Source organism: Nannospalax galili, unplaced genomic scaffold (genome assembly GCF_000622305.1).
Source record: "Nannospalax galili isolate Female #2095 unplaced genomic scaffold, S.galili_v1.0 scaffold114, whole genome shotgun sequence".
In the NCBI taxonomy this organism is placed as follows: domain Eukaryota; kingdom Metazoa; phylum Chordata; class Mammalia; order Rodentia; family Spalacidae; genus Nannospalax; species Nannospalax galili.
Window position 1 is genome coordinate 2939219 of NW_008336930.1, and position 12789 is coordinate 2952007.

General features: G+C 44.7%; 1 protein-coding gene across 1 annotated transcript in view; it reads left to right on the plus strand.

Moving 5' to 3' along the window:
- Positions 1–12789, plus strand: part of Shq1 (SHQ1, H/ACA ribonucleoprotein assembly factor) — a 118922-nt gene that overhangs the window by 57367 nt on the left and 48766 nt on the right. The window lies entirely within an intron of this gene.

Here is a 12789-nt window from a genome sequence, read left to right on the forward strand (position 1 = left end):
TTGGAAGAATTAATATTGTGAAAATGACCATCCTACCAAGAGTCATATATAGATTCAATGCATTGCCAGTCAAAATCCCCATTTTTATTTTTATGTGTATGAATGTTATGCCTGGTGCACCTGTGTTATGCAGTGCCCACGGAGGGCAGAAGAGGGCGTCAGATCTCCTGGAACTGTAGTTATGGACAGTTGTTAGCTGCTATGGAATTAAAATCTGTGTCTCCTGCAAGAATAGCCAATGCTCTTAACTGCTGGGCCAGCTCTCCAGCCCCTGAATGCCTCATTCTTAACTAAATAAGGTAGAATTGGTTATGTAACCGTGAGGTAATTTTGATGACACTTGACTATGTATTTATAATTGAAACAACCACCATTTTGATGGAATCTGATTAAGGATTGTTGGAGAAGAAAAGGTAAAAAGAAACCTTGGGTGTGCTTATGATGCAGCAAGAAAAGAAAGCTGACATAGCAACTACATTTCAGGGAATGATATACTAAGAGAAGTTGGAAACAAGTTCTGTGTTGTTGTGTGACATTTCCTTGGGATGTGTGTACAAACTGTTCACCTCAGATAGGGTACCAACAACAGACCAAAGAAACAGTTCTACCCAATTCTAACTTACTGCACCAGTGAGATTATTGGGGTCACTTACCTGAGTGTGGGTGAGAGTCACTTACCTGAGCATGGGTGAGGTCACTTACCTGCGCATTAGAAGACTCAAAGGTAGCTACATCACAAGAAGCCCAGCTCAGCCTGAGCAGCATTCTTGGAGCCTCCTGCATAACTTGCAGGCAGCTTGGCTAGTCTGAGGGCCCTCTCTCCCAACAGATGCTTACTACTCTTAAAATCTTGGGGAGAGCCAGGCATGTTGGTGTACACCTTTAATCCCAGCATTCAGGAAGCAGAGGCAGGCATTTCTCTGTGAGATTGAGGCCAGCCTGGTGTACATAGGGCTTTCCAGGCCAGCTGGGGCTACAGGGAGACCCTGTCTCAAAAAAAACAAAGAAACAAAGCAAACCAAAACAACAGCAACAAAACTCAAAAAACAAAAACTTCATGAGTCTTGTAGTTTTCCAGAGCTTCCTGAGCCTTGTAAGGTTCATTCATTTCCAGAGTCCTGTGGGCCTCCTTCCTCCCTTCAGGGGGAAATGAAAACTTCAGAGAAAATAGCTGTACAACTGTCCACTCTTTTTGTTCTTCTACTTGTTCCCTGCGGGGGTGATACAGATGTCTGATTATTTTCTTTCACTTAATCTCAGCGCATTGGACCACTGTATCATAGGATCATTCACACCTATTCTTGGGAGCTTGTCCGGTTAATAAGGCTTTGCTTGCATACTACTACACACTGCAAAAGAGGTTTCCCTCCATAATGGAGACTGCCTGCAATAGTAGTTTATGAATTTATGCACAAAGGTTTTAGAAGGCATTTTAAAAATTTTTATTATTTTTATTTTAGGTGTATGCATTGCCTGCATGTATATAAGTACACCCATGTCATGTAATGCCCACAGAAGGTGTCAGACCCCTAGGAAGTGGAGTTAAAGGTGATTGTTAACTGCTGTGTAGGTGCTGGGAACTGAACCTGGGTCCTCTGCAGAGCAGTGAGTGTTCTTAACCACTGAGCCATCTTTCCAACCACCACACATCTATTTAGTAAAATAATAGTAGCTGCTTCCCCCACTGGAATCTGTATCCTCCCCAGCCACACGTCTTTGCCCTGGCTTACAGTGCCAGACATGAGTCCTCACCAGAAAGCAGATAATTGTACCCGTAACACTCATGTCAATATTGCATCAGTGGACACTTGCCTGAATGTTGGTAGTGGACCTTGCAGGGTCCATAACCAAAGAAGACTGCTGGTCACAGATTTGTCCCTGCAGCCTGCATAGTACCTTTCAGCACTATGAAAGCCAGCCAGCAAGGAGGGAGCTTCCAACTTAGTCCCAGCCTGACTTCTATATTTCCTACAGCCAAAGTATGGTATACCATCCAGTTTGGGCATGCATTCAGGAGCACTGGCAATAGCCTTTATGGTTCGTGGGGCCTTAGGAGCCTTCCTGGCCAACAACTCATAGAATGGTAACCCACCCCCTAGCACTGGGATCATCATTCAGCAACATTTATGGCTCCTAGGAGTGCCATTTTCCACTCACACAATGGCGCCTTTGTTCAGCCTCTTCAACTGCTATTTTTACTGTTCTTCTAGGTGCTTTTGAAATTTGTAAGGCACTCAGGGGTTAGCATTATGTAATCAAATCTTTTTACAGAGGTTGGGCAAGATATCTGAAGGCCCAACACTGTCCCCTCTAAACAACTGCCAGTTTGTCTTGGGTGACTAAGAGTGCTTAAAAAGAAATGTTAGCAAGGTCTAGGATAGCACAAAGTGATCTCATCACTCAAAAGAAACAGTTCAGTCAGTAAAGAACTTGCCATGCAAGCATAATGACCTGAGTTCAGATCCATTGCACCACATAAAAATCTAGGGTTGATGGTGCCCACTTGTAATCCTAGTGTAGGAAGGTGGAACCAGGATTGAGCTCTAGTTTCAGTGAGGAAACCCACCTCAAAATAAGATGGAGAACTGAAAGAGGAAGACATCCATTGTTGACTTCTAGCCTGTACACACAACGTGCACATGGTCAGTGTTGGGTACAGTGGTATGTATGGGGGACACTATCCCATCTAGCCTTCCATAATCTGTTGTCATCTTCTATAAGATATCTGGATTGAGCTCATCCTAGGGTGCTGTGCATCCCCCCTCCCCCCATCTCTCTGGGGCCAGCTTGCACTGCTTGGCCTAGCTCAAACCCAAGGGGGAGCAGGACTTTTCTCTAGCCAGTGGTGCCTGCCACTGGAGCCAATGCTCTCATTCTGACAGGCACTGGGGCTACTGCTGTGGTACTCTCCTTTTTCATCAGCTTCACCTGACTGCTAAGAAAGGCCCAAGGCTTAGCAAATGATCTCTACCCCCTCAACCTTCTTGTAGGGCAGAAATGTACTTTGCATACTCTAAGTGGTTCATTTCCCACCCTTATGTTAAGTGACATCTTTTTCACCTGTCTTTTATCTCTTCTCTAAACTGTGCTCAGACTTTAAAGACCCCCCAGAAGCCCTTTGGCACAGCATTTGACTTTCTGTTCATTTTTACCATAGGAACCTGTCTAGCACAGATCTTGTCTCATTTGCCATCTAGTGCCCCACACAGATTCCTCTGTCTTCTGGTCCTTTTCCTTCCCTCTTAATTGCTTTTGCACTTTACAAATATGGTTTGCATACCGGCCTAAGTCATTCAGATCTGCCAGAGCCTTTCCTACATCATAAGGATTGTGTCAGCAAAGCCACTAAGAGCCCCTTACCAGTCCTGAGGTCCCTGCTAAATCAGCCTCTCTTAGCTCTTCTGTGAACACAGCCCTATCAGGCCCAGTGAATTGGGCATCAAATACTGTTCTCTCATGCCCAGTTCTCTCTGTGATGCCCATCTTTTCTCTGTTGTCTTCTAGGACCTATACTTCCTGGAGTCCTCAGCTGGTGATAATCAAGTCTCCTCCCCTGCCCTCCTATGAGCCTGTCTGATATCTCTTGCATTGCCTCAGGCTATGCAGCCTTTGTCTCAGCAAGGGATGAGAAGATACTTTAGTTGCTGTTTCTATGGCACTCAGACTCATCCCATCTGCCCCCATGTCTCACAGCCTCACAGCTTCGTAAGCCAGACTTTGAAAGGACTCTTAAGTCCCTTATTTTAAGAGTTTTCCCATTTTAAACAGCTCTGATGCTGAGTATTCCCTGATTATCATAGTCTCCTGCACTGGGCCTTTATTTAGAGCCCTGTCTGCATCCTGAATCATGGATTTTCTCTTCTTTGTTTCGGGTCAGACCTCAGAGGTGTCTGTCACTTCTACCTTGCTCTCTGCCTCTTCATCTGATTCTTCCCATGAGTTCCAAGTTTCTGGAACCAAGAAAGGGCTCTTCAGCACAGATCTAACTTGTGTGTTCTCTTTCCTTGCATCCTGCCAGCTGTAAGAAATGGCAAGCCAACACCTCCATCTCATCTTTTGCTTTTTCTACTTTTACTGCCAAATCAGAGGCTAATGCAATGAATAACATCCACATGTAAGTCCTCCCTTATGAAAGCAAGTTCTTTTATCAGCTATTTTGGTAGCATCTTCATTTCATGAAGTAGACCCTGTTCATCAAGGAGGCATGCCTCCCCATCTCAGGTAGAGGAAGATGGCACCCTGGGATTCCTCCCAAGGATGCCGTACTGTCAGATGGCTTGACCTTGGTTGCATGTCCTGTCACCTGGCTCAGGTAGCCTGCAGCCATCACTACAGCAAGAAGGTATACCATCCCATACCACATAGGGAAAGATGCCTCAGAGAGACACCCACCTTCACACAGATCGGCCTCAGTTGCAGGTCTCAGCACCCATTGCAGGGTCCAAGCAACCACTCCCCTCAGCTCATCCTTGGTCCTCTTGGTCTTTGGGTATCAATTGACTTTCTCTGAGGAGATATAAACAAACTTCTATTCACCCTAAATTGGGTACTGATGACAGACTAAAGAAACAGTTCTACCCAAGTCTAGTTCAGTGAACCAGAGAGTTTATTGAGGTTACTTACATGAGCATGGTGACTCATAGATGGCTGCATCACCAAGAAGTCCACCCCAGTATAATTGACCACTCAAAATAGCTGCATCCCTGGAGCTCCCTGCACAACTTGCAGGCCCCTTAGTCGGGTCTGGAGTTCCCTCTCCCTAACAGTTACTTACTGCTTTTATAACCTTGGTGGGGAGGTCTTATGTATGTTGTAACTCTTAGGAGCTTCCTGAGTCTGGTAAGATTTATTATTTCCAGAGTCCTTAACCCCCTGGAGTGAATGTTCTATGTTTGTCATGATCCAGCATCTCCTTCTGTAGCCCAGACTGGTCTGGATCTTATTATATTGCCCAGGCTTGACTTGAACTTGAGGTAATTCTCCTGCCTTGGCCTCCCAACTGCTGGGGCTGTAGGTGTGATCCACCATGCCTGGAATGATGCAGTAGCTTAAAGTAAATCCACAGACCACAGAGGCCTTAACACATTTACATGGTAACCGAGCAGTCTGAGCAAGTATGTTCAATGCTAGCTTCTATCATCTCCAAATTGTAGGTTAGCAACCAGTCTATACTGAACGTGTTTGTACACTTTGCTGGACATTGTTCTAGATGAGAGAAAAAAGGATGAAAAGTCATGTCCTTGCCTGCTAAGAAATTCATCATGCAGGTGATGAATTCAGACATCGTGTTTTTGGCATACAGCTAAGAGTCAGGCATGCTTATTTTCCAATCCTGACTATTGCTTCCTACCTGTGATGGGGCAAATCCTTCATTTCTTCATTTATGAAACAAAGGAAGTGCTAGCTGCAGGGTTAATGATGTAACATGTAAAGTACATGATGCAGAGGAGGTGCAGGCTCTAACCCTATAGTAGACAGGTGTGCCAGACATAAGGTACCTGACATGTCCTGGGCGAGGCTGGGACTCCCACAAAAGAGAGTGCCTGGTTTGAGACCTGTGATAAAGTAGACACTGGATTGAAGACTGTCCCATTTCAAGCAGGAGCAGCTGCAAAGTAAGTACCTGTTTTCTGTTTATTCTGTTTGGGAATTTTTGTTTTGTTTTGTTTGTTTTTTGAGACAGGGTCTCCCTATAACCCCAGCTGGCCTGGAACTTGCTATGTAGACCAGGCTGGCTTCAAGAGTCAGCTGCCTCTACCTCCTAAATTCTGGGATTAAAAGTGTGTGCCACTGTGCTGGACAAGCTTAAATGGCATCTAAGAAATTTGAGGATATGAAAGACTTACCCAGATTGACAGACTGAGTTTAATGTATGCATTTTTGTTTGGGGGGACTTGGTTTTATTCCATGTCTTAACAGGGTTTGATATGGAAGCAAATTACCCCATTTTGATTTTCTTAATTTTGATTAATTTGATAGTATTTTTGTCTTCTCAAATGAACTATGAAAATTAATGTTAAAATAATTGCTAAAATATCTCTTTTGATAATACTGTCTCATCAGATGCCAAGAAATCTACCCAGGTATCTATCAAATTATGTATAAAGATGATAAATACTGTTGGATTTTATTTTGAAATGCTTCTGTAAATAAAGATAAGGCAGTTTTTCCTTCATGACTTTAACATAACAGTCTTATTTTCCCTTCTTGACTTCTTATCTTTTGTAACTTGAAGCATTAAAAAGAGTTTAGGGAGGTATCTCAGTGGGTAAGAATGCTTGCTGAAGGGGCTCGAGAGACGGTTCAGTGGTTAAGAGCACTGGCTGTTCTTACAGAGGTCCAGGGTTTGAGTCTTAGCGCCCGAGTGGTGGCGAATACCATTTGTAACTTCAGTCCCAGGGGAATCCTATGCCTTCTTCTGACCTCTATGGGCATTGCATGATACAGGTGCACTTACGTACATGCAGGCAATACACTCATATGCATAAAATAATAAAATAAATAAAAGCATAAAATAAAATAAAAAATAGAATGCTTGTTGATCAAGTATGAAGACTGGAGTTCAAAATCTCCAACACATAGAAAAAGTGAGGCCCAGCTCTGGGTTTAGTGAGAGATCCTGTCTCAAGAGAATAAGGCGGAGAGTGATAGAGCAGACTATTTAATGTCCTCTCGCTCAATGGCCAGCCTCCCCTATTTGGTGAATTCTAGTCCAGTGAAAGACACTGTCTCAATAAAAAGGTAGGTGTCTCCTGAAGTACAGCATCCTAAGTTGACCCCCCACACACACAGAGCAGATGTAAACACCCTGAAGTATAGCATCCTAAGTTGACCCCCCCCCACACACACACAGAGTGGATGTAAACACCCTGAAGTAGAGCATCCTAAGTTGACCCCCCCCCACACACACACAGAGTGGATGTAAACACCCTGAAGTAGAGCATCCTAAGTTGACCCCCCCCCACACACACACAGAGTGGATGTAAACACCCTGAAGTAGAGCATCCTAAGTTGACCCCCCCCCACACACACACAGAGTGGATGTAAACACCCTGAAGTAGAGCATCCTAAGTTGACCCCCCCCCACACACACACAGAGTGGATGTAAACACCCTGAAGTAGAGCATCCTAAGTTGACCCCCCCCCACACACACACAGAGTGGATGTAAACACCCTGAAGTAGAGCATCCTAAGTTGACCCCCCCCCACACACACACAGAGTGGATGTAAACACCCTGAAGTAGAGCATCCTAAGTTGACCCCCCCCCACACACACACAGAGTGGATGTAAACACCCTGAAGTAGAGCATCCTAAGTTGACCCCCCCCCACACACACACAGAGTGGATGTAAACACCCTGAAGTAGAGCATCCTAAGTTGACCCCCCCCCACACACACACAGAGTGGATGTAAACACCCTGAAGTAGAGCATCCTAAGTTGACCCCCCCCCACACACACACAGAGTGGATGTAAACACCCTGAAGTAGAGCATCCTAAGTTGACCCCCCCCCACACACACACAGAGTGGATGTAAACACCCTGAAGTAGAGCATCCTAAGTTGACCCCCCCCCACACACACACAGAGTGGATGTAAACACCCTGAAGTAGAGCATCCTAAGTTGACCCCCCCCCACACACACACAGAGTGGATGTAAACACCCTGAAGTAGAGCATCCTAAGTTGACCCCCCCCCACACACACACAGAGTGGATGTAAACACCCTGAAGTAGAGCATCCTAAGTTGACCCCCCCCCACACACACACAGAGTGGATGTAAACACCCTGAAGTAGAGCATCCTAAGTTGACCCCCCCCCACACACACACAGAGTGGATGTAAACACCCTGAAGTAGAGCATCCTAAGTTGACCCCCCCCCACACACACACAGAGTGGATGTAAACACCCTGAAGTAGAGCATCCTAAGTTGACCCCCCCCCACACACACACAGAGTGGATGTAAACACCCTGAAGTATAGCATCCTAAGTTGACACCCCCCCACACACACACACAGAGTGGATGTAAACACCCAGAAAGCCGTAGATGCCTGGCTGCTGTGATATGCCAGTTGAAAAGAAATTTAGATCTTCTTGTGTTCAGCTATCAACTTATATTATTTTTCTGTTCTGGCCCTTTAGCCAGCAAAAGCATCTCCTCTGATCATTCTAGGCATGGGAGCAGTTTCTTAAGTGCCTTCAGCCATGAGCTAGTCTGTCAGTGAGAGAATGTTGCCCAACCCTGTCTGCTAATAGGAGGATTTCAGGTAGCCAAAGGATTCTAATTTAGAACAACTCAACCTTGTCTTTGTTTTAAGATGGATTAACCTGAGTTGCCACAAAGTACATTGTTCTTAGCTTACCTTGCCTTTAAAGGAATGCCAGAGAAGGCAGTAAATTGTGTGTCGTGGCCACCTACTTACTGTTGTCCTTTGTGTTTCCTTTCTGTTATCATTGAGTTTCTCTGTGTTGTCATTAGACAGTCATTCCCATGATGTGAAACCTTTGTGAGGCTTGTCATTTATAATCTCTGGACGCTCGTTTACAGTCTTCACGAGTGTGTAAGCACCTAGACTCAGGGACAGGGTTCTTGCATGGGCAGGGCTGGCTTATCCAGAGAATCATCTCTAACTTTGGGGGCATTTGCCGTCCTGGGGACAGCTGTTAGTGCCTTCCTGAATGAATATAGTTACCGTGGTTACTGTGCAAGGTACATTGGGTTTTTTTATGGCCTGGAGCAAGCAGTGAACTGCTTGAAAAATGGTCACTTTCCTGCAGTGCCTTTGAGCCAAAATAATTGTCTTAGATTTAGGCCTGAGCAGCTTTTTTATGCTCATAGGATGTGTGACAAGACCACAACTGGGTAAGAGCCCCATAGGAGGCAGGGACTGTGAGTCCCTGTAAGCTTCTGGCCACCAGCCATGTGACAGCCTAGAAGAGGGCCAGTTTTTTCCTTTGTGGATAACTGCTGGATAAGTGGCTGAGAACCAAGCAGAAAGAGCAGTCAGTACAAAGGAGACAGTAGAAAGCCCAGCTAGCTACCTGCTTATGAGTTCCCTGGCTGGGATGGTATGCTGGCTTGTGAGGAAGCTAGCTAGCTGCTTGTGTGAGAGAGACCGGGTGACCTCAGGTGACAATAGAGTGTTGGGGGGGGAGAGTGATTTTAATGTGCTTCTTTTAGATGGTCAACTGCCACTAGCCTGGTTATCTTTTACCATGTTTATTATATAGAATTCTGTGAAAATTGTTTGGGTAAAGAGAGCTTGTAACTTTCCCTTCTCCAAGCAGCCTTGTGTGTGATTTTCTTGAAAACTGAATATTGCTTCTCAGTTGTTTAAAAATAGAACGTGAAATGTGAATCAAAATTCATAGCATTCATTTGTCACTATTTAAGGGCTCTATGGTAGAGTGTGTCTAGATTTCTGCTGAACAAATTAAATGTTTCTAGTGGACGTTTGAAACAGGAAGATGTGAAGAAGGAACAACTGCTCTCCTTTGTGTAGACCAGTGCTAGTACCCAATGGACTGCTCATGATGGCCCCGTGAATGAGACACAGCATTCCAGAGTATATATGTATTTTTCCTTTAAAACAAAACAAAACTTCACAAAAAAAACAAAATAGGGATTCAAACATGCAAATACAATGGCTGAGAACAGGGCAGAAGGAGCAGTCAGTCCAAAGGAGACAGTAGAAAGCCCAGCTAACCACTTACTTATGAGTTCCCTGGCTGGGAACTCTCCTTGTAGTCCCAACTGGCCTGGGCTCACTAGGGAGACCACCCAGTCTCACAGAGATCCGCCTGCCTGTGCCTCTGCTTTCCAAATGCTGGCATTAAAGGCTTGGGCCACTACTTCTGGCTTGTTCGCTTTAAATATAAAGTATTTGCTTTTTGGCATTTCTTATTTTTTTATTTGACCTTTTTTAACTTCTTTTAAAATTTTTTTTATTTTATGTGTATGAGTGTTATGCCTGAATGTATGTAAGTGCACCTGTGTCATACAGTGCCCATGGAGGACAGAAGTGTCCCTTGGAACTGGAGAAATGGTTGGTTATTAGCCACCATGTGGGTGCTGGAATTTGAATCCTGGTCTTCTGCAAGAGTAGCCAGTGCTTTTAACCACTGAGCCATCTCTCCAGCCTTCCTTTTTAACTGTGTGTGTGTGTGTGTGTGTGTGTGTGTGTGTGTGTGTGTGTGTGGGCATGTGTGCAAACTACATTGTGCTTGTGGAGAACAGAGAACAACTTACAGGAGTAGGTTTTCCCCTTCCACCTTGTGGGTTCTGGGGATCAGACTCCTGTGGGCAGGCTTGGCCACAAACACCTTTTCCCAGTGAGCCATCTCGCCAGCCCTACTTGACATTTCTTTTTGCTGTTACTCTTGTTTTGGTGGGGGAGCTGGAAGATTTTAATCTGTCTGAGGCTCTTAGTCAGGAGGTGGCTCTAGTTTTGACCTGTCTGCTAAGTGAGACCCATTGTTTCTATTAAGCAGTGAATGGAACTATGAATCCTTACAGTCTTGACCCTGACTTCATACTTCTTTACACAAAACTCTCTGGAGTAAGGTCTTTGTCCGTACAACCCACTTGTGAGTTTGGGCCTTCTTACCCAGTCCTAGCTGATGGCATCTACAGCTGCTTCCTGTTACTGACTACACTCTCCCTAGCTCCCTCTCAAACCTCCTGCTCCAGCTCATGGTTTTCTTCAGATTGAACATTCTCTGTTCACCCTTGTGTAAGAGGAAGGTGCAGGATCTTGGGAGGGGGTATTCTGGGGCTATCACACTATAGAGATAGTTTTGCTAGTAAAAACTGTGATTAATACTTAAAACTTTCAGTCAGCCAGTCAGTAGTACAAGATCCTGCTAGATCTTCTTCCCCCATGTAAACAGAGAGCAAGAGAGAAATCAGTGGCATGTGCCTGCTGTGCCGATTTCGAACGACTCTACCAGGCAGGCACCTTGATGTTTTGGGTGACAGAGATAACATGCATAGCTGGATTTCACCACAGTGAATTCTGTTGATATTTCCTCCTCTTTTTATGACACCATGCCTTCCACATTACCTGCTTTGTGTTTAAAGTAGGCCTCTAGTGGAGGTATCCACTCTAACCATTCCACACAGTTAACACACCTCACAGTTCTGACCTCTTATAGTTCTGGGCCTGCTAAGTATTGAATTTCTCCCACCAAGTAGCGTAGCAATGGAGCTTTTATTGGCATTTTTCCCATCTGCATATGAAGAAGCCACATAGTTCACATTATTAAATCAAAGACTTAGCTCTTGAATAATAAAATATGATGTGACTGAATCCCAAGAACATATAGGTAGCCTGGCACAGTGGGTGGCTAATGGTGTCTCTGAGGTTGGAATTTAAGTCCTGGTCCCTCTGCTCACTGGCACTGTATCTTATCATCATGGAGCTTGGGATTCTCCTGTAGAGTGAGCAGAAGAGTTAGAGGGGGGATTGTCTGGCTTGCATTTCTACTTCTCCCCTTTGTGGAGGACCCTGAAGATCTGGGAAGTAAGCCCAAGGCCTTCTGAAGGGACCAAGACAAGAGCTTGACCTTCACAGCAGGCAAGGTCAAATGGAAAAGAGGAACCAGTCAGGAAAAGGTCTAGAAAGAACTCCATAGAGAGAGAGCCTCAAACACTGATGGACAGGAAGCTTGACAGCAACACAGGAATGATACACATGAATGGGAAATGGAATCCAAAAGATGGAGAGTTCTTGGCTCTCAGCATGAGATGTTGGGAGTGAGAGGATGGGTGCTCTGGTGGTGGGGAGAATGGAGCAGAAAGAAGGGACATTTCCAAGAAAAATGAGCAAGATTTTGTGGAGGATGAAGAACATTGCTAGGATTTTAGCTAGTGATCACCATGCCACATAGTCATTCTCACGTTGCTGAAATAAAAAACCTACTGTGTGTATCTCTTCAGAAAATGGGGCAACCACTTAAAAACACAAGTTGTCTTTCAAAACCTACTTTCTAGCCAAGCCTGGTGGTGCAGGCTTGTAATCTCAGCTACTTAGCAGGCTGTGGCAGGTGAATCCTAAGTGCAGGGACAGCCTGATAACTTAGTAAGACCCTGTTTCAAAAATAAAAAGTAAAAAAGAGGACTGGCTTAATGGCTGAGGGCCTGCCTAGCATGCACACAACTGAGTTTAGTCCCCACTACTGCAAAGACAGACCATCAACGAAAAGAAATTACTTTTAGGTGGTGAGAAGGTTAAAAATTTAGCTGTTGAGATGCTGTCACAAGCTGGCGACTCTATCTTGTCTGCTGGTGACCAGTGGGAAGCATAGAGGGAGGCACATCAGTGTCTCCACGAACTGGGCAATCACACGGAGCCAGGCCGTGCTTCTCTAACTGTTATCTGCTCGTAGTCCCACGACATCAGGACTCCCAGGCACTATTGTTCACTTGTGAAAAGTCTTTTTTTATAGACTTTAACTGGACTAAAATTAGGTTCACTTAATATCCAAGAGGAAGTTATTAGGTTGAATGAGACTTTCAATACGTGATGAATTTTTTTCAGGTGATTTTTATCAGCTTAATTCTGAAGTAGTGCTATGTTATTTTATTGTATGAAATCTCAGGGTGTTTTGTTTTTCCTCCAGCATTTTTGTTGTTGTTGTTGTTGTTGTTTATTGTTGTTTTTTGGTGTTTTTGACACAGGATCTCCTTGTAGCTTCAGCTGGCCTGGAACTCACTGGCCTTGAACTCACAGAGATCTGCCTGCCTCTCTAATTTCTCTTTTTAAAAGATGTGTGTGTGTGTGTGTGTGTGTGT